The sequence below is a fragment of the Adiantum capillus-veneris genome, chromosome 12 (genome assembly GCF_014529385.1).
Source record: "Adiantum capillus-veneris isolate H3 chromosome 12, ASM1452938v2, whole genome shotgun sequence".
NCBI lineage: Eukaryota > Viridiplantae > Streptophyta > Polypodiopsida > Polypodiales > Pteridaceae > Adiantum > Adiantum capillus-veneris.
The window spans coordinates 77,249,877-77,274,489 of NC_140942.1; the positions used below are offsets into that span (position 1 = coordinate 77,249,877).

The following is a 24,613-nucleotide window of genomic DNA, read 5'->3' on the forward strand; positions in this document are numbered from 1 at the left end:
CTTTTCCTCTCTGAGTAGGGATTTAATTGCATCTTCCTCAATGTACCTGATTGCCTTCTTTTCCCTCTAATTTTCCGATAGGCTCAACCATCTAGTGCAATGAGATGATTTTCTCCTCTTAATAACGATCAGGCGGGGATGGGAATGGAGGGAGCTTTGGATTGATCTTTTTTCAGATTTTTGCTCAACCAAGCAATTTTTTTATAAAAAAGTTCGCTTTACTCCAAAAGCAGTTTTGGAAGCGAGCTTTTCGGAGCGAGCTTTTTTTCTTAATCCCCCCCCCGCCCCCTCCCCTCCCTCTCTCTCTCTCTCTCTCTCTCTCTCTCTCTCTCTCTCTCTCTCTCTCTCTCTCTCTCTCTCTCTCTCGCGCGCACGCGCACGAGATATGTGTGTGTGTGTGTGTGTGTGTGTGTGTATTCCCCCCTCTCTCTCTCTCTCACACACACACACACAAATTGTCGCTAGATGTACAAGTGAGCGATAGCGCCCACTTGTACATGAGAGAGAGAGAGAGAGAGAGAGAGAGGGGGGGGGGGGGGGGGGAGAGTTTATTGCTGATCATGCTCATGCATGCAATTAGCAAGCAGTCGTTCTGGCAGGTTTCGACCTTGACGTTCACCTCGGTCTCCTGCAACTCCCCATCGCTAATTATAATTATTACTCTAAGGCAGCAGGTGTAGTTGCAATTGATGATCACTCGAATTAATTGCCAACTCAATACTCCTCCACTTGTGGATGTAGCGTTGCCCTTCCGTTTTCCTGCACTGCCCAAGCTCGCCCTGATGTGTTGGATTATGGTTGCGACTGCTAAGGCAGAATTGTAGCATTTTTACACTCATAGCCAGTATCCAGTTGAACATTTCCTTCATCAACATAATGCGCTAAAACAATTATATGGCCTTTCACCTCTACCGTTGCAGGTCACCATGCAAGCTTTTCAAACAGAGCACCATCTTCCATGGCAGAAGTTTTTTGGACTCAACTTAGTGATTGTGAGTTCAAAACTTTGTGAGTCCTCAGAGTCCTTTCGGCCATTTGTGGCGTAATATATAGAGTAATGTCCTCTTGGAAATGTTTCATCAATGTATTGCATCACTTCCACCTCAATGGAAACACGATACTCCTCTACATATATAGGCTGACGGCAATTCAATGTCAGTTGCAAGTCTTACTCTTGTACAAACCTGCTTAATATGGTCAACGGAGCAACCTGAGCAGTCCGCAAGTTGATAAAATGATCAATATCGATTTGTCCATATTGAGATACAAGGACCTGGTCGGCCGCGTCCATCAGACATCTCGATAGAAAGCATCTGCTCCTTATTATACAAAGGAAAAGCCTCCCGGGCTGCTTCTTGTAGATTGCTTCATCTGAAAGCACTCCTTGCAAATCTTTAGCGACGTACTGAATCTCTCCAGGCGGAGAGTTCAGAAGAAACCATTTGGCTATCTTCTGCTCGTCAGAGAGCTCCTCGTCATCTGCTTGTAGGAAAATATCCATGTGCTCCAGGAAAGGGGGATTCCATTCAACTACTTTAAAAAAATATGTTGGTTACTCACAACTTGCAGAATTGCTTCCATATATAGCTACGGGACCTCCAATGGCAACAAGGACAATGAGGGCTGCCAGTGCCGCAAGGCTGATCTCTTTCTTTCCATCCACACTCATGGGGACGCGGTTGCCATATTTGGAGACGAGCTTGGGGAGATCAAGCCCTGCCACCAGGAGTGGGAACTAGCAAGCAGGGACCACAACGGGATAGAACCTCGCACCGTGGAAGCAAGGTGGAGAGGGAGGGTTGCAACCATGGTGACCTCGATCAATATCGGATTCTCTCCGCAAGCTCTATTCATGACCTGGAAGAAGCCTCTCTCTCTCTCTCTCTCTCTCTCTCACTCTCTCTCACACACACACACACACACACACACACACACACACACACACAGCTCTTGAGGTAGCTAGCGCTAGCGCCCATCCCAAGAGCTCTCTCTCTGAGAGAGAGAGAGAGAGAGAGAGAGAGAGAGAGAGAGAGAGAGAGAGAGAGACGACAGTTTCAAGCTCCAAAAGGATAGCAATTTCAACGATGGTCGGGGAGGCTAGCTGAGCTATATTGCATGGCGTCCCAAAACGTCTTCTTATTCTCTCTCTAACTCACCCTCATTTCCACACAACCGGGTGGCTGCAATGTTTATAGCCAAGAGGGAACTGCACTCGGCGCTACTTGCCTCGTCTCAGCAAAGCCAGCACGCATCTAGCTTGCCACAATTTTTTATAAAAAGCTATGATTTTTTTAATCTTTGGAGAAATTTAATTCCGCAACCTTATTTCAGAAATTTTGACTGGCACTAGGGGAATTCATGACAAAATATTTGGGTATTTTGGGAATTTTTGAAATGTGAGGGGTATTTTGGAAAATCTCGCAAGTTAGCGAGGTATTTTGGTATTATTTACTTTACAGATAGTAATAGCAATTATTAAGACGGAAGCTTTCTCTGGCGATGAAAGCGGTCGATTGTTAAGTTACAATCCATCAAACAAGAAGGTTAGGGGTCGGTATAAAGGGATCCAATTCTCCAACGGGCTTGCTCTTATTTCGATACTGGCTAAAGGGTCAAAAGGTTGGCACATTGGAGATTTTTGTACATCGACCGGGGTCTTATTCGGACAATGTTTGGGCAAATGAAGCTAGAGACACTTTTGGGTAGCAATCCATCGCACGCACAACATTTCTATATGTGGGTGATGCATGCCCTTTTGAAGCCGTCCATATCCATCAAAACAATCTATGGGTTCTTTTTGGGTGGAGAGCTACATGCCCTCATTATGCGATACGACTCTAGGTGCAAGCTACTAGATGTACTCGAAGGTCAGACTGGAAAACTTGTGAAGCTTGTCAGCGAGGTTGAGGAGAGACACAACGAACTTTGGCTCGGTTATGTGCTCATGCCATATGTGACTGTGTATTCCAAGTAGGGTTTGTTTGTATTCATGGATCGGAGTGAGGAGGGGTGTTGGCACCAATGGCCATGAGCTCATTTGCTTCTAGCACCATACACTCATCAACTTGCACATTGGCTGCATGTGGATGTATGCTCAATTCTAGATTTTTTTTTTTGATAACATATTAACAAGAAGTTCACCATGAGAGAGAGAGAGAGAGAGAGAGAGAGAGAGAGAGAGAGAGAGAGAGAGAGATGGAGATGGATATATATATCTATATCTATATATATATATATATATATATATATATATATATATATATATATATATATATATATATATATATATATATATACATACACACACACACACACACACACACACACAAAATGATTAAGGAAAAAAGCTCCCTTAAAAAGCTTACTCCAAAAATTGATTTTGGAGCGAAGCGAGTTTTTTTAAAGAATTGCTTAGTTGAGCAAAAATCTGGAAAATGCTCCTTCCAAACCTCAGCTTTGATTAGGCTTCACTAGCTATGGCTTGCCTCATTGATGTTGCTACACATTTTTGATCCTTCTCCTTTTGAAGGTACAGTAGTGTCTACCTTTTCTTTTCCCTATTGTCTTATTGTTCTACTGCCTATTGTAGGCTTTGCATGATGCTTTCATTTTGTTCCATGCACTATTGCTCACACTGAGCAGGTCTCCATTTATTCATTTTCTTGTGCTTTTTGGCCTAATGTTTGCATGACGAGTGTACCTACCTTTGTATCACAGGGCCTTGATTAGCAGTTCCACACATATGATACCTCAATCACCTTTGACTTTTGCTTTGGAAATGGAGGCCAACTTTCATCAAACTCTTGCTACTATTCAGGTGAGGATTACCTAACCCTCACTTAGACTTGGTCTTTTTCCTTTCAGTTTGCCAATCAAGAAAGGATGATTGAAGTTTTGATGTATGGTGATAATAAAGTGATTCACTCAATGATAATTAAGATTTGCAAATTCTATTTTCTTGATTGCCAAATTGAGAGAATGGGAGTTTTTCTAACTACAAGAAGGAAACAGTTAATGATTGGCTGAAATTCTGATGCTTGCTGTGATGAAAATGGAGAGATTCACTCGGTTATACCATCATGGATTTTGGGGAAGGGCTTCCTTGCAGGTTTTTTTGCTTAAATATCTCACTTCTGGTATTTAGTTGGATCATGGATACCTAGCAGTGCTCACTATCTTTTCATGTTGGTTTGTTCTACCGCCATGGTATTTTTTTTAACCCATGCCTTTTTAATCTCTTGTTAATGATGTGATTAATAACTTTGGGTAGGCAAAAAACTGTGTCACCTAGTTGAATCAAACCCTCGTTTTCCTTTGATTGCTTATCAGAGTGGGTTACACTTGTTCTGAATTGAGTTCAGCTTTGGACTGTGGTAGTTGTTGGGTTCTGACATCTTCTGATAAGATCTCTTTCTGGTCTCCTAATGATAGATGATTTTCACGTATTATGGCTTGTTGATCTAATGGTTTGCTGTAGACTACTTTGATCAAGAATAACTTTGGGGGTTTTTTGGATACAATTCGTATGCTTCTTCTTATAAGGATATCATTTCCTTAATGATATATCTCTCGTATACAAGAGGTTGTGTGCACTTGTGACGCTGTTAGCGACGGAAATACATTGGGTTTTTATTCTCCTCGGCGTCGCTAAGAACGTCGCTATGAGCGTCGCTATATGCGTTGCTATATAGCGACGACCATAGCGACGCTTACAAGCTACCTATAGTGACGTTCATAGCGACGTTGCATAGCCTTATATAGGGTCGACGCAGGAGAGTAAAATTTTTTGGGCAGGGCATTGAATGCCTTGCCACCCATCAACCATATTGAATGTTTTAATAATAGAGTAAACCTAAATGAATCCAAGATAATCCCAGATTCACCTTTGAAAGAAAGTGCAAGCTTAGATATAGACCCAAAGTAGTCACCCAGAAGACAATATAACCATTAACTCCATCATCCATAGTATTGTTTGCAGAATAAAGATACAAAACTGAAAAAAGTAAATTAATGAAAGTAAATCAATGACAATTGTACACATCATAGGCAAAATCACTTGATTGTTAAACTTTGCAAATGTAATAGTTACAACACCATTGTCATTATTGAGAAAATAAACACGGTTTTTTAATAGTTACAAAAAGACGTATACACGTCATCTCATGATACATATGCTATGACAAAAGGAAACTAATGCTATCTAGCTACGGCTAGACTGACTCGTCTAATCAGATGTCTCATCGCGTCCAAGTGGCGTATCTGTCGGATTCTGGAAAAAAAACAATAAGACAACTTTCTGTAAGTATAAACATATAATTTACAAAACAATACAACAAATAGAAAAGAGTAAACCCTAATACTAACCATGTCGCCGTGAGAACTCAGAATGTCCATCAGGGCGTTTAAGCCCTTCCTGCCTGCGTACTCGCGCTCATACGGTGTGGGGTCACGTCTTGTCATCAACCACTGTCAAAACATACAAAGAATCCATTATGTTAGAATTTAAAAACCCCTAAACCCTAAACTATCAAACCTAAAGAGCAATGCAAAAAAACTTACAAAATCAGCCTCAAATGATGCCCACCCGCCGCTCCCCAAGTGGTGTGAGCTCCCTACCTCTACTCGCGCTTTGACTGCCTCCTTTTGTTGCTTCCACTTGTTAGGATTCTCGTGCGCTGCTTTCTTCGCATTCTTCCAATCTTCTTTGGCAGCCAATCTGGTCTGTTCCACCCATGTTTTATTGCTTTTTGCACTTCAGAATGCTTATGCTTGCAGTATTCGCGCATTTGAACCTTCATCAAGTCTTCCTGAAGTGGTCATCCTATGTTGAAACGGGAAACTCGTCATGCAACATGCTGATGACTTTGTTTTTTAAATCACTTGGTACTTCACTCCAGGTGTTTAGTATGTAGTGTCTAAACACCTGAGAGCAAAGACCCCGCATGCGCGAGATCACCATCTTGCCTTCATCATCCAAGATGATGCCGTCGTTGAAGTCGACGGAGTAAGGCAAGCCCTCTCACCGGTGACGCATGAACCTGGGTGTCCCGGCAGGGGTCTCTAGCGGCGTGTCGATGGGGGTACGGACGTTAGGTGTCTCCATTGGAGTCTGGGTCCCGAAGCAAGGAGTGTCCACTGAGGTGATTCCCGAAGGAGTAGGTAGTGCTATGTAGCTCCTAGAAACAGTACGTCGTCAGCCGCACAAAACCTGGCGTAGATGCGATGTCATGGATGGTGTGGGGGCAGGCAAAGAAGGGGAGGGTAAAGAGCCTCGTCGAGAACGAGGCGATGTTGAGGCATCGGCAGTGGCATCCCTACAACAACCGCTATCACCACCACTAGAGCGTCAGTGCCTAGATGAGTGTGAAGTTTGTCTCGTCAACACCGAAGCTTCGCAGCGCATTGAATGCTCCAAAACAGAGGGAAATGCTAAAGGAGTATGAACGTGTGATGGTGCTTCAGAGCGCTGACGCTCCACGCACCACTGTCTCTGCTGGGGTGACAAAGAAGAAAGAAACGCATCATCATCCATACTTGCATTAAACGCACAAACATTTAATCTTAATATTGAATGAATGGAAAAGAAAACATGGCCAAGTAGAGAGAGAGAGAGAGAGAGAGAGAGAGAGAGAGAGAGAGAGAGAGAGAGAGAGAGAGAGAGAGGAGACTCATAAAGGAGGAGGGATTCCTGTGTAGAGAGATTTTGTTGAATTTATGTGAATTTGTAAAAGTAGTGCGCTCCGGGTGCGATGGAGACTAAAGCTGCAGCACAAAGGTCTGCGCATAGATGTTGCTTGCCCTACCACTAAATCTAATTGATCGGGTGAAAGAGACGCTAAGAAGCAGTAGTAGTTCTTCTTAGTCTCTTTCACCCGATCAACTAGATCTAGCGGTGGGACGAGCAGCATCTATGAGCAGAGACAAATCACTTCCTTTGTGATTGCAGCTTCAGTCTCCATCGCACTTGGAGCGCAGTGCTCATCGTCCCTGCTTGTGAGAACATACCAGCTCGAGCATACGTACTTGGAGTGGACGCAAAGACCATTAAATACAATGACGAAATGACGTATATAGACAGGGATGGACAAATTAAAGCCATGTGAATACAATATATATTATAAAATGTAGCAAAATTGTTCAAATACAATATTTATGGCTTTAAGAGGTCTATCTCTCATCCTTGCATAGCTCAGCATAACTTCCTATATCAATATAGAGCTCTCCGTTTAGACATATGTCCTCCATTTCATTTTGTAGATCCTTTGCATGCACCCCATACAGAGTAGCAACTTGATGCTCGTCTGGCACCACCTCAGCGGCTTCTAATTAATCATCTTCTCCGATCTCCTCCATTGATGCCGATGTGATTGGCACATGGTAGCCCTCATACAACCGTGCACTACGAGGGGCTACCTCTATGACGTACCACCAGTTTGATGCAGACTTTGTTAGGATGAAATATTACCTGCTAGAGCCACATAACTTACATGAGAGCTTCCAAGCACATAACTTCTAAAATTGGATGTTAACTATTTACATACTTAGTTGTTCACAATGCTCGGGTAGTACGAAAGTATCTCTTAGGTCAGTCCATTTCTTAGTTGAATCCACCTCAAGGAAACCAGACTCTCCTCTACCCACAGTAGCGTTGCGACCCTCCATGATTATCTTGAACCATTGCACGTCGAACAAGTCGACAAAAAATCCTCTATAAGCGATCCTCAAAATCTCTTTTCTCAACACCGAGATTGCACATGACAATCCCATATATGCGCTCATCATCTATGGTTCACCATACCGTGTCCCGGGCTTTATCAAATCCGTCTAGCCACTCTCCAATGTAAACTAGGGACTCTGATACCAACCAACCTTCTGCCATGCTACCCTCCGAACGTGCCTTCTGACGCACATATCCCTTGAGCGTTTTCATGAAACGTTCTAAAAATAACATCCATTTGGAATGTACTATGCAAGCTATTTCCACCTCATCAACTATGTGAACAAGAAGAGGCACCTGAATGGTTAGCATGGTAGTAGGAAAGTGTTTCTCAAACATGCACACAACCTCCGTAGCGTTTAGTTTGGCGAATGGTATGGAGTCTACGTTGATCTCCTTTTGTGAGATCCATTGCACCAACTTCGCAAGTTTGTAGATTGTGTTACGGACGTCAAGAGACAAACATCCCTCAATGTGGGCACCGGTAAAATAAATTGCAAAACACGTGCAACAATAATATTAAAGTCCGCACACAAATTTGTTACACAATTTCTAGTATGATATATTCCACTTCAAACATACCTGACACATTTTATGCCAGTCGTGTGACTTCAAACCGGTAAGCTTTTCTTCTTTAGTAAAACACGTTCCGAGCGAGTGCATTACGCTAGTGGGGGTCCGCACAGATCGAATGGTCTCTTTTACTTTGCGTTCTTGGGCTCCTATGAAAATCCATGGCACTTTACGGAGTTTTATCAATCCATCGGATGCTATCTGTGACCAATATTGCTCCATACGATCACATTTCTAATGTCAACCCTAGCTCCCAAAGTATCTTTCTTGCCGGTCAGATGGTCCCATAGCAGATTACCCACATTCTTGAATATGTGCATTGGAACGAGCAAGTGATTGATCATGAGTCGGGGCCAATATGATAACTCATACCATAGAGAGAGTCTCTTCATCCCTGGGGGCAAACCATCATCACACATCTCCTTCTGCTCTAACCATGCTTGTGCACAAATTCTCGGTGGCTCTCTTCCCAAAAATCCATCGCGTAACACATGATTCTTTGGAAGATACACTCTATGACCTTCGTAGATTTTCTTCTTCAATGAGGGCACCCGACGTGCATTAAGTCTAGGTCCACATGTGACACATGCTCTGTATCCGCTTGTTTGAAGCCCCGCATGTATACACATGACAATAGATAAGCTTGAGAAAAACAAAGATTTACAGTGTTTGAGTTTGAGTGTAAATCACCTAAGAATTCTGTTAGTCCAGGATAGTCATGCATGGTCCACATTAGAATGCCTCTCATCAAAGCATTCCGTCGACCTGTGTGTCGGCTCATATCCACCACTTCTATGCCAATCCACAATTGTTGTAGCTCTTCCAATAGTGGACGAAGATACACATCCATATTCTTCACTTTATACCATCCCGGCACAATGAAGGTTATCCATAGGTGTCCCTTCTTCGTATTTAACCACGGGAAAATGTTGTAGTTGACGATGACAATGGGCCATACACTGTAAGATGTTGATCTTTGACCAAATGGATATACGCCATCCATAGGCAAGTCTAAGCGCAAATTTTGAGCTTCCCTGAAAAAATCCGACTATCTTTCGTCTATATGTTTCCAGGCTGCGCAATCTGTAGGAATCCGTAGCACACCATCCGAAGATTTATTCTCCTCATTCCATGATGCTAGGGCGGCCATGGACTTACATTCAAAGAAATTCTTGATGCGAGGAAGCAGAGGAAAATGTTGCAAAACCTTTTGTGGAATTTTTGTTCCGTGGAGATCTACTCCATATCTCTCGGAATCACATTTTGGACACTTCTCCATGCCTATGTATTCCCCTCTGAAAAGAATGCAGTTGTTAGGACAAGTGTGGATCGAATTGTAATCCATCTCCAAGTTTCGCAAGATCTTTCTTGCTTCCTCTCTGGAATCGGGCATCACATTATCAGTTGGGAGTATGTGCTCTTTGAGCAATCTACACAACGAAAAAAATGCGGTACAATTGTGTAAGTAATCTATCAAATCCCGGGGGATTCACCATGGAAAACTTACCGCACCACGTAAGTGCAAGGGAGGGGTTTTTTTTACAAGTTACATAAGCATATAAGTTAGGGGCAGGCTCCCAATAGTTTATCTCCCAAGCTTAAAAATAAGGGAGGGGGGTATCATACCTATGTGGGGGGGGGGGGAGGGGGGGACTGACCCGGGTTGATTACTTGTAACGATTGGTCACCGATGTGCACTAGAACTCGGATGAATTTTGGGGAAATTTTTATCAGGTCACACATTCAAATTTTTATCAAGCCGGTCATAGATAAGGGCTAATTTGGAGCAGGTCAAGTGTTGATTTATACCATCTTTGGATGGGTCAGAATTGGACAAGTAGCTAGAGTACAGGTTGATCGGGCACATAATTTGAAAGTCAAACTAAGACACGTTGAGAGTACATCTAGTTATCAACAGAAGTGGTTCCGTAGTAAGTTGCCATTCACTATGCTACACACTCTTTGACTACATTTATTTAGTTAGATCATGTGAGACCTAAATTTTATATGTAAGATAGGGGTATGATAGTTTTCTTCATTGATTGTCATATAAGCGTAGAAAGGGGGGTCATATTTCCCAATATAAATTGTATATAGGGGTTTTATCAAAGTTGTCCGCTCGCAGGTGGCGTCCAGTTTTCATATACAGTGAATCCCCCGGGATCAAATCATTATACATCTAGAGTTTTTTATTAAAGTAAACACATTGTAATAGATCACCTGAAAAGAGCTGTGACGCTAGTGTCACTCCATCCAAACTTTGCCTGCACGTTGAGAAGAACCAGGAGCGCCTTCAATCTAGACACACGTGCTCCATCATACAATGGTGTATCGGCTTCACTTTTCATATCATCATATATACGCCTTTCTGAATCCATGATCGTCTCGATCATTTCATCGATCTCGGGCTCAAACATTGCCTCGTTGGGAATGTGGTCTGCATGATCATCCCACGAGCTGTCAGAGACTACATCTTGTGGCCTCACGTATGCTGCTTGACCAAAGCGCCTGCGAACGCATCTATTGGGTTGCAAGATTTCTGCATGCTGGCCAGCGTCAGAGTCCGACGAGTTATAATTGGAAACAACTCGATCTATAATAGATGGATCGAACTCGCCAACTTTGTGAACGTGCTGCAAAGAAAAGCGTCTTGTCCGTTGCACAGCATGCTTGCATTAATTACAAGGACATAAGATCCTTGTTGAGAGATAGGTGTTTCGATTGGACGGCCCCACATCCTCGTCACTACTCATAATGAGGGTAAAAACCTTATAACCTAGACATAAATTTAATCTTCTATTGGCATCCCCTGTCTTTTATCTCTCTCTCTCTCTCTTCTCTCTCTCTCTCTCTCTCTTTGTTCACACTGTAAACTACCTCACATTCTCTAGTCATGTCCAATCCCTGCACACCTCGGTCTAGAGGTGCACGGAGATCAGAACCACCAGGTTCTAATCTCGTCTTTATTAGTCAATGCCTATATTTGTGAGTATGAGAAATCTACACACCCACGTCTACATGATTGTGCATGTAATGGACAAAACCCCTTTGCCTCTTCTCTAGCTGTAACATTTCACAGCATCTTAACATCTTTCCATAGTAGATCTTTGTTCGAGGGATTACTTAGCACATTACATGTTGGCCTCCAATCTGAGTAACATGCCGTTGAAATCTTTCCAACTTAAGGTCACATCCGTAGAGAGGAAGAGAGGGATCACTGTTCGTCTAACTCTAATTTCTTTTACCGTAATCTTGAAGGTAGACTCTAATATAAAAACTTAATCCAATATCTAATCTTAAATCTAACCTAATTGAACATGTGGTGATTCGTGGCTAATTGAATATGGTTAGTGTGTGAGTTAATAGGTGTCAGATTCTGATGGGAATATACATATTATTGTGTAACTAGTGTTTGCTCTTTGGGCAAGGCGCGCCTTCATTGACATGCACTAAAATCTAACCCAAATCTAAAAAAGCTAGTCCATCGAACATAAATCTAGATCTAGTCTAATCTTAAACTCAAAATAAACCTAAATGTAATCTAATCTTAAATCTAACCTAAACCTAACTGTAATCCAACGTAAATCTAAATTTAATCTAGTTAATTTTAAATCTTGTCTTAATTTTAAATCTAAATCTAATTAATATAAAACTCAACATAAACCTAAATCTAATCCAACTTTAAATCTTCAACCTAAATGTAATCTAACTTAAATCTAACATAGCTAGCTAATCTTTAATATTTTCCTAATTTTAAATCTAACCTAACCTTAATCTAACGTAAATCTAAATCTAATCTAATCTTCAACTCAACATAAACATAAATCTAAATGTAATCTAACGTAATCTAATTTAAATCTTTACATGATCTCTCTCTCTCTCTTTGTTTTCTTCCCTTACCTCTCTCTTTCGTCTTCTCCCCCCCCCCTCTCTCTCTTTGGTTTTTTATTCTCTCTCTCTCTCTCTCTTTCTCTTTGTTTTTTTTCTCTCTCTCTCTCTCTCTCTGTTTTATATCTTTCTCACTCTCATTCTCTCTCTTTACTCTCTCTCTCTCTCTCTCTCTCTCTCTCTCACTCTTCCTTTCTCAATGTATGTGTGTATGCATTCTTTGTTTATGCATGTGTGTGCGTGTTTTTTTTGTTTATGCATGTGCTCTCTCTCTCTCTCTCTCTCTCTCTCTCTCTCTCTCTCTCTCTCTCTCTCTCTCAAAGACACAATGTGTGTGTGTGTGTGTGAGAGAGAGAGAGAGAGAGAGAGAGAGGGAGAGAGAGAGAAAAGAGGGGAAGGGAACATGAGAGAGAGGAGAGGGAAGGAGAATACCTGGCTCTCCTTCCTCTCCTCGTGTGTGTGTGTGTGAGAGAGAGAGAGAGAGAGAGGGAGAGAGGGAGAAAAGAGGGGAAGGGAACATGAGAGAGAGGAGAGAGAAGGAGAATACCTGGCTCTCCTTCCTCTCCTCGTGTGTGTGTGTGTGGGCGGGGGGGGGGGGGGGAGAGAGAGAGAGAGGGAGAGCGGCGGGTTACCTCTTTGCTTGAGCGCCGAAAACTCAGGTCCGAGATTCAAGTTTTCGGGCGCTCTCGGTTTATTTTTTACCCCTGTCGGTGTCGCTATAAGAGTCACTATGGGCATCGCTATGAGCCTCTCTATGTAACAAATAAAATAGCAACGTTGATAGCGACGCCGTGGATTTTCACTTTTGAGCCTTGCACTGCGAGCGTCGCTAATGTGAAGTACCTCTTGTAGCACGCGTACATACGTAGTATTGACCTATTCTCACTTTGGTTTACTATAAAAGGTCCCAACCTAAATGCAATTTTAATGTTTCTCTTATATCTCGAATCTGGTAGGGTTTGTATATCATGTGGAATGTGTTACTTCTCAGTTTGTATTTTCTTGCTAGATATCTGATGACCGACTGTTGTGCTTGCTAGCTACTAGTTGGATACGCATTGGCTAACTTTGAATCTTTTTTGGTCTCTACAATTTGATGTTTTTCAATCCTACTTGAGGACTTCATACCTCTTTTTGGATCTTGCCTAATGCTTCATCTTATTCTATGATTATTGATGGGAATTTCTTTAAGATACTTAGAGTAGTTATAATGGGTAGAGTGGACCTGCAATACTTTTTCTTCTTTTTGGATTAGTGACATCATGTTCGATAAGCTTATATGCCCTGGCAATTATTTTGGATGACTTTAGGCCTAATGTTCTCAATGAAGGTGCCACGGGAAGCGTGTGCAAGTGCAAGTGCGAGAGCAGAGAGACCTGCTTTGGGTGGAGCGCACAACAACATTATCGTGTTGCAGCTCCTTATTCTGTTGTATTAAAGAATAAGTTTATAATGGTAAAGTTAGTAGTTGGGTTAGTAGTAAGTGGGATGTCCGGCCAGATGGCCTGAATCCCAACAAACTCGCACTTGAAGGCCAACGTAGCCCAAGTGACCTGGTATGTACAACCGTGAAGAAATCTAGTGGCTTCAACCTATACCCATAAACTCATTGCAATGTGTAAACCTCTCCAAAGCTAAGCCTTTTGTCAAAGCATCTGCTGGGTTATCATCAGTGTGTGCCTTGACCAAATCAATGAGCTTTTTGGTTAAGAAATCTCTCATGAGATGATACCTGACTTCATTGTGTTTCGATTTGGAGTGAAACACGGGATTCCTTGCCAATGCAAGAGCACTCTGACTATCACTATATATACTGGAGTCTCATCAATGCCAAGATTTTTGACTAAGCAAGATAACCATACATTCTCTTTACTTGCATCTGACAATGCAACGTACTCTACTTCCGTAGTGGAAGACGACGTACAATCTTGTAGACATGACCTCAAAGATACTGCTGCTCCAGCAAATATGAAGACATAGCCAGATGTCGATCTCCTATTGTGGACACAACCTGCATAGTCTGCATCTGCATAACCCACGATGGATGCATCACTGTTCTCGAAGCGCAAACACCTGCCGACCGTATTTTTGAGGTACCTAAGAATGTGCTTCACTACTTCCCAATGCTTGCTGCCAGGATTGCCATATATTGGCTCACCACTCCCACTGCAAAAGCAATGTCTGGTCTTGTGGCCACCATAGCATACATGAGACTGCCCACTGCCAAAGAATATGGTACCTTAGTCATTTCAGCTCGCTCAGCATCAGATTTGGGTGCATCTTCCTTGCTGAGTTTCAAGAATGCTTGCATTGGGGTACTCAATGCTTTCCCCCCCTGCATATTGAAACGCTGCAAAACTTTCTCAATGTATGTTTCCTGAGATAACTCAAGAATACGATGTTTGTGATCTCTTTTGATTCGCATGCCAAGAAGGTGTGTAGCATCCCCCAAATCTTTCATTGCAAAATTATTGCTAAGTGTTTTCTTCAAGTTGGCAATTTTCGCAATGGAATTTCCCAGCTATAAGCATGTCATCGACATACAGAACTAGAATGATCATCGAGCCATCATCTAGCTTTCTCGTGTACAAGCAGTGATCCTCTTTGCTCCTTTTATACCCTTGAGACCTCATACATGCATCAAATATATGATACCACTGCCTTGAACCCTGCTTTAAGCCATAAAGTGCCTTTTTCAGCTTACATAGTAGCTCCTTATGAGATGCGTTCTGCTGAACAAACCCTTCAGGCTGTTGCATATAAACATCCTCATCGAGATCCCCGTGAAGAAATGATGTCTTCACATCCATTTGGACAAGTTCCATGTCCTCAATCGCTACAAGACCAAGTACGGTTCTAAGTGTTGTCATCTCGACCACAGGCGAGAAGATTTCATCAAAATCGACTCCCTTTTGCTGTTTGAACCCTTTGCCTACAAGTCTAGCCTTGTACTTTGGATTTGGATCACCTGAGGTAAATTTCTTCTTGTAAACCCATTTGCAAGGTAAATCTTTCGCATCATTTGGAAGTTCTACCAAGTCCCAAGTGTTATTAGCCAGAATCGAGTTATACTCAAATTCCATAACCTGCTCCCACTTCACCACATCATCCGTCATCATGGCTTCTTGGTTGCAGCTTGGCTCACCGCAATCGATCAACATGATGTAACCAAGACCTGGCTCAAAATGCAAAGGTGGACGAGAGACTCTAGTAGACCATGTCACTCCTTGACCATTGCTATCCGCTCCCTCTGGAGCATTGCTAGTGGAAGGTACATCACTAGCCGCTGAGTTGATTTCACTGTCTCTGAGGCAACATCCTCAAAAGTGACTCTCTGAATCTTTTCCTTGATAGGTTGTTTATGCATCTTCGACTCATGAAGATCACATCTAAACTATGGATGACTCGACGATACTAGGTGCCAGAGATGATATCCCATCTCTCCATCTGCACCATATCCAACGAAAATACATTTGTGTGATTTTGGTTCTAACTTTTGTCGAAGTTGTTTAGGCACGTGAGCATAAGATTCACAACCAAAAACACGTAGATGGTCATAGTGGGGCTTACATTTAGACCATAAATCTTCTGGAATCTCATAATTCACTGGCGTACTAGGTGAACGATTTATAATGTGCAATGTGGTCAAGATGGCTTCTGCCCAAAAGCCTTGTGTGAGATTTGCCCTAGAAAGCATGGCTGTGACTCTTTCCTGAATTGTACGATTCATGTGCTCAACAACTCCATTCTGAGCTAGTGTGTATGGTGCAGTAAACTGCCTTTTAATCCCCCTTTTAGCACAGAAATTGTCAAACTCCTTGGAGACATACTCTCCACTGTTGTTAGTCCGCAACCTCTTGAGTTTCTTGCCAGAGTGATTCTCAATAAGCGCTAAGAATTTTTGAAACACAGGAAGAACTTGATCCTTATGTTTCAAAGGATATGCCCACACCTTTCAACTAGAGTCATCTATGAATGTCACAAAAAAGCTGCCCCCCCTAGAGATTTGGTTGACATAGGACCACAAACATCACTATGTACTAAATCTAGAGGTTCAGCTTGCTTTTGACCCAATGGTAAGTGATCGGACCTAGTCTGTTTGCCATAGATACAGTGCTCACAAACAAGAAAGTCAACATAAGATAAGACAGGGAAGTAGCCAAAATGAGTCAGAGGAGTTCTCATTCCTTTTTGGCTAATATGACCTAGCCGGAAATTCCACAACTCAGTAGACGGTAGCTCGGCTATAGATATGTAATCATGACCAACATCTGACACATGCATGGAATACAAGTTACCATGCTTTTGACCTCTGAGTACAACAAGATTACCTTTGCGTACTATCCACGAACCATTGCCAAATGTGGTGTTGTAGCCCAAATCATCAAGCTGACCAACAAAAATTAAGCTTTTAGTAAACTTGGGCACATGTCTGACATTACATAAAGTAAAGTGCGTGCCATTCCTTAGATGCAATTTGACATTTCTGACACCCTCAATCTCTAGTTCATAAGCATCACCAAGTCTCACTTTTCCACAAGAGTGAGAATAAGTAGAGAACTACTCTCTATGTGGTGTCACATTGAAACTCTCACCAAAATCTACTATCCAATTCTGTGCATACTGCGCATCTTTTGTAACAAGATCCTTGACAGGTAGATCTACTGTGAAGACCAATACGTCAGAGGTAAGTGGCATAACAACCACTGTAAGAGTCTCTACAATAGGAGCATTTGAAGACTCTAGCACATTGATCTCCTCTAACTTTGCTTTGCCCTTGTTTGAATCATCAAATGTAGAAGTTTCACCGGATTGTTTATCCTTCTTGCTTTGCTTCCATTTCCTGCAATCCTTCTTCACATGCCCTTTTTTATGGCAGTGATACACTCGACATTACGCATAGAACCCCGAGACTTACTGCGTGAGCCCCCACGTTCCTTGGTTTTGGCACAACTTTGAGTGTGACCCCTCTGTCTATCACTAGCAACATACGCATCACCATCCTTCTTGCTTTCAAGAGATTTCCTGCGAATCTCCTCGGTAAAAAGACTCCCAAGGACGTCATTGTACACTAGACTGGTACCAGGTTCTGAGTTGCTAATCATAGTATAGAACGTATCCCAAGACGAGGGTAAATTGCATAGCAGGAATATACATTTGATTTCCTCATTGAAGACCAAACCCTGAGTGGTCAACTGAGTGAAAATGATATTGAACTCATTAATGTAAGTAGAAATAGTGCCCTCTTCCTTCATACAAAGGTCAAACAACTTCTTCAGCAAGAAAACCTTATTAGTGGCACTTTTGTTCTCATAACTGGAACACAACTTATCCCATACATCTCTAGCAGTCCTTTCTCCAACTATAGTAAAGTACACAGATTCGGCCAAATGCAAACGGAGGGTAGATTTGGCCTTAGCATCAAGTTTCTCCCACTCAAGATCTGTATACTCATCCTCTGGGCGCTCCATGATAGGATCCAATTGGCCTTTTTGTATAAGAACATCTTGAATCTGTTGTTTCCAGATAGCAAAATTTATCCCATCAAATTTTTGGATATTTTAAATATCCTTTTCACCACTAGATGACATGTCTGCAAGCTATCGACCCTCACAAAAGGCTACGCAGACAAGAAAACTAGCCCAGTCGCGCAGAAAGGGCCTCCGAACCGAGTCTCAAAAACGGTCGGGATTGCCAGAAACAAGCCAAATCGGCTCCACAAAAGGTACATATGGAAGTTTCCGCAACTCAACGTACATCCATTGTCAACAATACTACAAGATGCAGTAAACGCGCTCAAACAGGCACCAAACAAAATGTGCAAGCAGTAAACAAATTCCTACGGGGAGTAAAACCGCTCTCTAAAGAGCTCAAGCACTATCAAAAGTGCCAAAACAATGCATATGTGCATCAAGTACTCCCACTAAAATCTGTGCTGATGCAAAACACTGCAACCTATAAGAAACCTGGGTGTCCTATATGTATCCAAGAACCTGTGAGGAGATGGATGCCTGAAAAACCCAAGACAATGTCAATGCCGAAAAGTGCTCCTAATCAGCACGTAAACACCGTCTCAATAGCAATAATAGCCATAAAATAACTATATACAATCCCAAAATAGTCTCTGAACAACCTATACCTGTGTCTTGTACTTGTACCTGTAGCAAAAGTAGGGTTGAAAAATACAACTCTGAAGCATATCTCGGATGAAGCTTTCGACTGCACGAACAACTTCGAAAGGGGGGTAAAACCCAGGACACCTACTGAAAACGCTCTCGCAACGCTGAATTTGCTCTGAAACCTTGCTCTCATACCAGTTGAAGGTGACACGAGAGGCGTGTGCGAGTGCAAGTACGAGAGCAAAGAGAGAGAGAGACCTGCTTTGGATGGAGCGCACAGCAACGACGTTATCCTGTGTTGCAGCTCCTTATTCTGTTGTATTAAAGAATAAGTCTATAATAGTTAAGTTAGTAGATGGGTTAATAGTAAGTGGGATGTCCGGCTAGTTGGCCTGAATCCCAACACTTTGGAAGAATGATGTTCTCTAGCTATTGTTTGATTAGGACAATCAGGCTTCACCTTACTTTTGGTTGCCATCTTATTGATGTCGGTCATCCTACTAACAATTGGTTGCCATAACTGGGAAGTCTATATCTATATCCTAGTAGCTTTGATAATTGTAAAAACTTTTTGCTTTGTTAAACTTTTGCAGCTCTCTTTGACTGTTTCAGATCGTAGTGCTTGGATATATTGTTAAAACATACACCAGGCCTACTATGCTACTTGTCTTGAGTTGTGCTTTGCCTTGGTATGAATTGATAAGACCTACTAGCATGGTTCTTACTATCAGTTGGTTACTGGCATTTATTGATTTCTGTACAGTAGTCCTAGCTCTCAAATCTGACTGAGTGTATTGTTAGATATTTGGATTCGAGCTCTTGCTGGCTTTTTAGTGATTCTGACTCTTGTAACAAGGATTCTTTCCAACCTAGATTTTGATAGGTTTCTCTCATCTTGCATATCAACATTGGCTCTGAGGAAACTTTTTTGAAAATGTTTTGATACTATTTGGCTACCAATTTACTCATGAAGTCACGTTTTGGATTGATGGATTGACACTAACCTCTCATTAACTACCCAAAAATGGGAGGTAGTTGGGTTATGGTTAAATTTTTGGCACTCTGACTTAAGATGTGATTGCTACCTGTGGTCTACTGGCTCAGATTTGGTTCTAATGACTCAAATATGGTTGACTTAATTTTTAGATCATCACTTTACAATACTTTGCTTTGGCTTTCCTTAGTTATTATTATTAGATATAGTCTCTCATTTAGCTCGCCTAAGTTGAAATTAGAAATACTCTCCATCTGAGAAATTTTCATCCCAATATTTGAATGGCTCGACTTTGGTCCATACATTATGTTGTAGTTACAAATCAAAGCATTGCATACAAGTTTTGGTCCATACACTATGTTGTAGGTATAAAACAAAGCATTGCATACAATTTTTGGTTAGCTTATGGATGGTTTGACATTTTTTAGAGTAAATGGTTACTAAAAAAAAGTTTTAAAGATCATACTGTACAATTTTGGTAGGATTACTTTACAGAAAATGTGGGAAAAACTTGACATTTACGACAATAACTAGTCTTATAATTTTTAAATTGGACATTGGACATGAAGCCTGCCATATGTAGCCAAGTCTAACAAATCTGTTGTCTTGACTATATACATATAGGTGAGAATTCTTTCTTGACTTAAAAAGGTTTAACATGCTGCAGTCAGACTTTGAAGACCCTTGCTGATTCAACTGGAATGACCTTAATAGTTCTACTACATTTGTATAAAACCATTAGAATGATACCTCATTCTTATTATGTTTTGCATTAATTATTCAAAGACTGAGTCATTTCTGTACAAATCCTTGCTCAACTATCTAAAGCCAATTGTTTTTGAACCTTTTGTTCTTTTGTGTATATGTATCTAGTATAATACAACACACACACACACACACACACACACACACACACACACACACACACACACACACACACACACACACACACACACACACACACACACACACACACACACACGAGTTTTCGCCTTGCTCCCCTTCATGCCTCGTGACGACCGTCAAGGTTGGCGAATGCCCTTAAGTAATGGAAACTAGCTTTTTTACACTTTTATCCTTTAAATCCTTAGGAGGCAGTTTACAAGCCATGACCTCATAGCTCGCGGTGTAGCTTGCACATGTCCTTAGCGATAGGATACGTCACGACACCCCTCACTGTCTCACACTAGCATTGGCACGAAAGGGCATCAATGGCCCACATCTATTTCAGGGATCGAGTGCGATCTATCGTGCGATTTACTTTTTGTAAACTTGGAAAAATAGGTAAATTTGGGTACGCTAAAAATGTAAATTTGAGTGCCCCCCCCCGCCCCTTTCCCCCCCACACACACATGCCTCTTCTCCCCTGGATTTGAATCCAGGATGTCACCTTTGCAAGCCTACCATATTAACCACCTCACGTGTGCGCACTTGTTGAAAGGAATGAAAGTATCTTTAACAATGTTTACCAAACTAAAAGTCTGAGAATATTATTTTCCCACTTTTCCTTGCAGGTAAACCAGCTCAAGCTTGATCAATGTAGGATCCACGAGGCCAATCAGAAAGTCCTTACCGATTGCATGGGCTTCTATAGCAATGCAAAAATTAACAAACAACAAGAAGTTCTGCTGGATGGCTCGTACACTCACCTTCAACAAATGATTGATGATTGCAGATTTGAAGAGGGAAAACTTAAAAGGCAGCACTTCAATAGCCTTCATCTAATTGTGCACCTCCAAGATGTCCCGAGTTCTCTGTCGACGAGTAGTAGCTAGGTGTGATTGCAAAGGGTTAATAGAAGACTGCTGTAATTTTTTGGTATCTAATGGCCGTTGTAATCCCCCTTGGCAAAACAAGTTTTAACCTGTCCCCATCTCCCCAGATACATGTAACGTTGTTTCTTTTCTAATACAATCCTCCTATCACCTTTTATGAAAAAAAAAAAACATTGAGAGATGTGTTTGTTCTATGATGAAGCTCCCGCATTGTAAATTTGGGCAGATTGATAAATTCATATGGCATCTCAAGATCAATGGCCCACGAGGCCCCTCCTCTTTGAAATAAGAATCAGTCATTGATCCCCTCCTGTTCATGCTTGGTGTGAGATAGGCCCGGTTCAGATGGACAAGGGTCGTGCGTCCCTTGTGGCGCACACCCATTGAGCTGAAAAAGAGAGCAACATTTTTGAACCCACCAAAAACTTGCAAACACGAAAACTATCGTCGGGCTCGTCTGAACCCGGACATAATGGTGAGGCCCGCCAAAAATGACTTGAAAAGCATCCGAAACCACTTGAAAAGCAAGAGATAGCATTTATACCTGCCACTCTCCTCTTCTATATCTGTTGCTCTCGCTCTCTCTCTCTCTCTCTCTCATCAAAAGAAGAAATGCGTGCACTTTGCTTTGCTCCTGATGACTTTGATTGGGAAGAAGACGAGACATTTCCCAGGTTCTTTGAAGCAATCCTAAACGAGCTTGTAGTAGAGAACAAAATCCTGCCGCTTCTGGAGCTCCCCGATCTCAAGCGCTTGCCTCTGCTCTCCAAATCATGGTTCACACTCCTATCGAAAGGTTCTGTCTGGTCCTTGATTGCGTGACAGAAATGGTTCAAGAGTAGGCATTGGCTTGGCATGCTCTGCCGGACTGCCCCGCCCAAAGAGATGGAGTTTGTGGCAGCTCTCTCTCTCTGATGTGGAACCCTTGAGAGCCGTCCATGTGGCAATAGTGTTGACATGTTGGGCCGATGTAGTAGGTCACTTTTTGGCCCATCAGATCACTTTATGAAACTTAGTTTTTTTTGCAAGACTCTTCATTTTCACAAAGGGCGATATGTTCAATCGCTAGAATTGATTAATGTTTGTTTGTTCACGGGGGTAGGTTTTGATCTTGCACACCCACGAAGTGAGGCACGATTCAAACCACTAGAGTACAGACCATGCTCGTCCAAATCCTGAGTTCAAACGTTAATGGCGTTTTTTTTTTTTTTTGGGGGGGGGGGGTGGAGGGTGGTTTAACCATTTTAAAAGGGTGCCAATTATCAGTATACGTGACCCCCTGCCACGTCAGCAGAGAGTCCGATATCTAGCTCACACTGTTTGTGGCTTGCCCACTGCCACGCAAACACTTGACGCCATCATCAGGGTCATGCTCGTCGTCTTCATGGGAAGAAGAAGATCTTGATTGCTTGGCATCACTTACTCTGGCCATCCAGAACTCAAACAACTGGCTAAACCATTCCGCACACGGAAAACAAAAGATTGCACATTTTATCCACTTGATGATAGGTGCTTGGTTTCTGCCTCCAAAGGCCTCATGTGCATTTTTTTTTTCCACTGCAATCGCCAACGCCCTTTACGACTATATAGTCCTAGTGCCAGGTTAGTGGCACTAAACACTGCATCTATGACTCTGCTGCTGCTAGACATCTTCATTGACAAGGCCTATCGTGTGAAACTGCCAGATGCGTACTTTACATTCATACCTCGTGATGACAGTGGCAGATCCAAGAATGTGTTCATGTCAATGCAACACCATTATCTCAATAGTGGAAATTTCATCCTTATTCTCCATGATGATCTTCTCAACTATGTGGAGGTGTACAACTCACATGTCACAAGAAGTTTTGGACAAATTATCCTAATAATTCTCACATTGTGACTTACCTCAACATCATGAGATTATGTGAGGGAGGCACCGCATACCTAGCTAGGTATGACTGGGGATAGGGGACCGCCGGCTCGGTGGGGGGGGGGGCGGTGGTCCCCTACCCCCAATCGTACCTAGCTAGGTATGTGGTACCTCTCAATCAAAAGCTCATGATGTTATGCATTGTATGAAAAACACTAAAAACGACTCCATTTTCCTACATGAGAAAATTTCTAAATCTTCTTGTGATACCGACTCTTGGGGGACCTTGGTGGACGGGAGGCCGCACATTGCTGATGGTTATCCCACATTTGAATTTCACCACCAGTAGGGTCCATTCGGGGGGTGTTTTTTCTATTGGTCATAATGCTTTGTATGCTTAATTGGCACTCTTTGATGAGTGGAGCAAGGTTGATGTGCAATACCCTATTGATGCTCGTTAATGATACAACCGTGCTTTCAAGTACGTTGACCGAGTTTTCCTTGTAGCATTGCTGATGCCATGTACTCTGGATGAGGAATTTTGTTGTGACAAGTTTAATGGGTTTGGAATTTGGGAGCTGAAACCCATGCCTAGGGACACGAATACCTACTTGTGGGAGCAAGTAGCAACATCTGATATGACAACGAGTATCAATTCGAGTGAAGAGGACAGAAAGGGCAAGAAACGAAGAAAGAATCAAAGATTTGGAAAGCATAAAAGAATGCAAACAAGAGCAGATCACACCGCAAATCTCGTCATGTTTCAAACAGTTATCATGAGGATTTATCCTCCTTTGAGAGTTCGGACTCCGATGACCACATGTTCTATTCAAAAGAAGAAGCACTTTTACAGAGCCAGCCAATATGATTTTCTTGAAGACAAGGGTAAAACGACTAAGGAATTTAAGGAGGGTGGATAGTTAGTGAAGTTTGAATACTTTCCGGGATTTTGAGATGCTCCCAAGGCTTTAGCCTTTATTCAGCACTTTCACATAGCATTCTATGGAGGGTGTTACTCAGAGCACTCCAAGATTACGAGGGCAAAATCGTTTTTAAAAGGAAATGCACGAACGTGGTGGTCCACTCTTCTTTTGAGGAAAGAAACCCCTACCAAGTGATTAAAATTCAAAGGCTCTTTATTTCCTCTTGGCTGAATCAGGAGTACAAACGAGATGTGATGACCGCTTGGAACTATCTTCGGATGACCAAGGCTGACACTTTGGATGCTTATTGTGAGAGACTTTGGGATGCGTTTTGTCATAAAATCTAATATCAAGCTTTACCCAAATAATTCTCTCATGTTAAAATGATCATTTAATATAAGAAGGTAAAAGGGGAACAAGAGCTAGAACATAGAAATGTGTTGTTAGACCTAGCTCAGCACGGGGCCAAAAAGGAGAGATGGTTATAACCCAACAGGGGCTCAAAAGGAGATGGTCTACCTAAGGACAATGTGCAAATAATGGAGCTTAAAAGACCTTAGGGTTAGCTTCATTAAGGACCTCCATTATAAAGAGAATGGGGTGTAGGAGGGCCTCTTTATTTGCCATGAGCTTATGGAGGTGATTAACATTTTGACGAATAGGTGTACTCCATGTGTGCAAGAATGGTGGGTATGTAAGAGATGTGTAAGAGTGGTCAAAGGATGCACTTTTTCCCCCAAAAAGGAGGTGGACAATTTTACAATTTTTGGCC

At 42.1% G+C, this 24,613-nt stretch overlaps 3 pseudogenes; 2 read left to right on the top strand and 1 right to left on the bottom strand.

Annotated features, from left to right (window-relative positions):
- Positions 1–548: 548 nt before the first annotated feature.
- Positions 549–1,501, bottom strand: LOC147445980 (F-actin-capping protein subunit alpha pseudogene; annotated as a pseudogene).
- Positions 1,502–1,601: 100 nt separating this feature from the next.
- Positions 1,602–2,974, top strand: LOC147445981 (protein STRICTOSIDINE SYNTHASE-LIKE 3-like; annotated as a pseudogene).
- A 3,253-nt stretch (positions 2,975–6,227) lies between these two features.
- Positions 6,228–23,838, top strand: LOC147445982 (uncharacterized; annotated as a pseudogene).
- Positions 23,839–24,613: the final 775 nt, after the last annotated feature.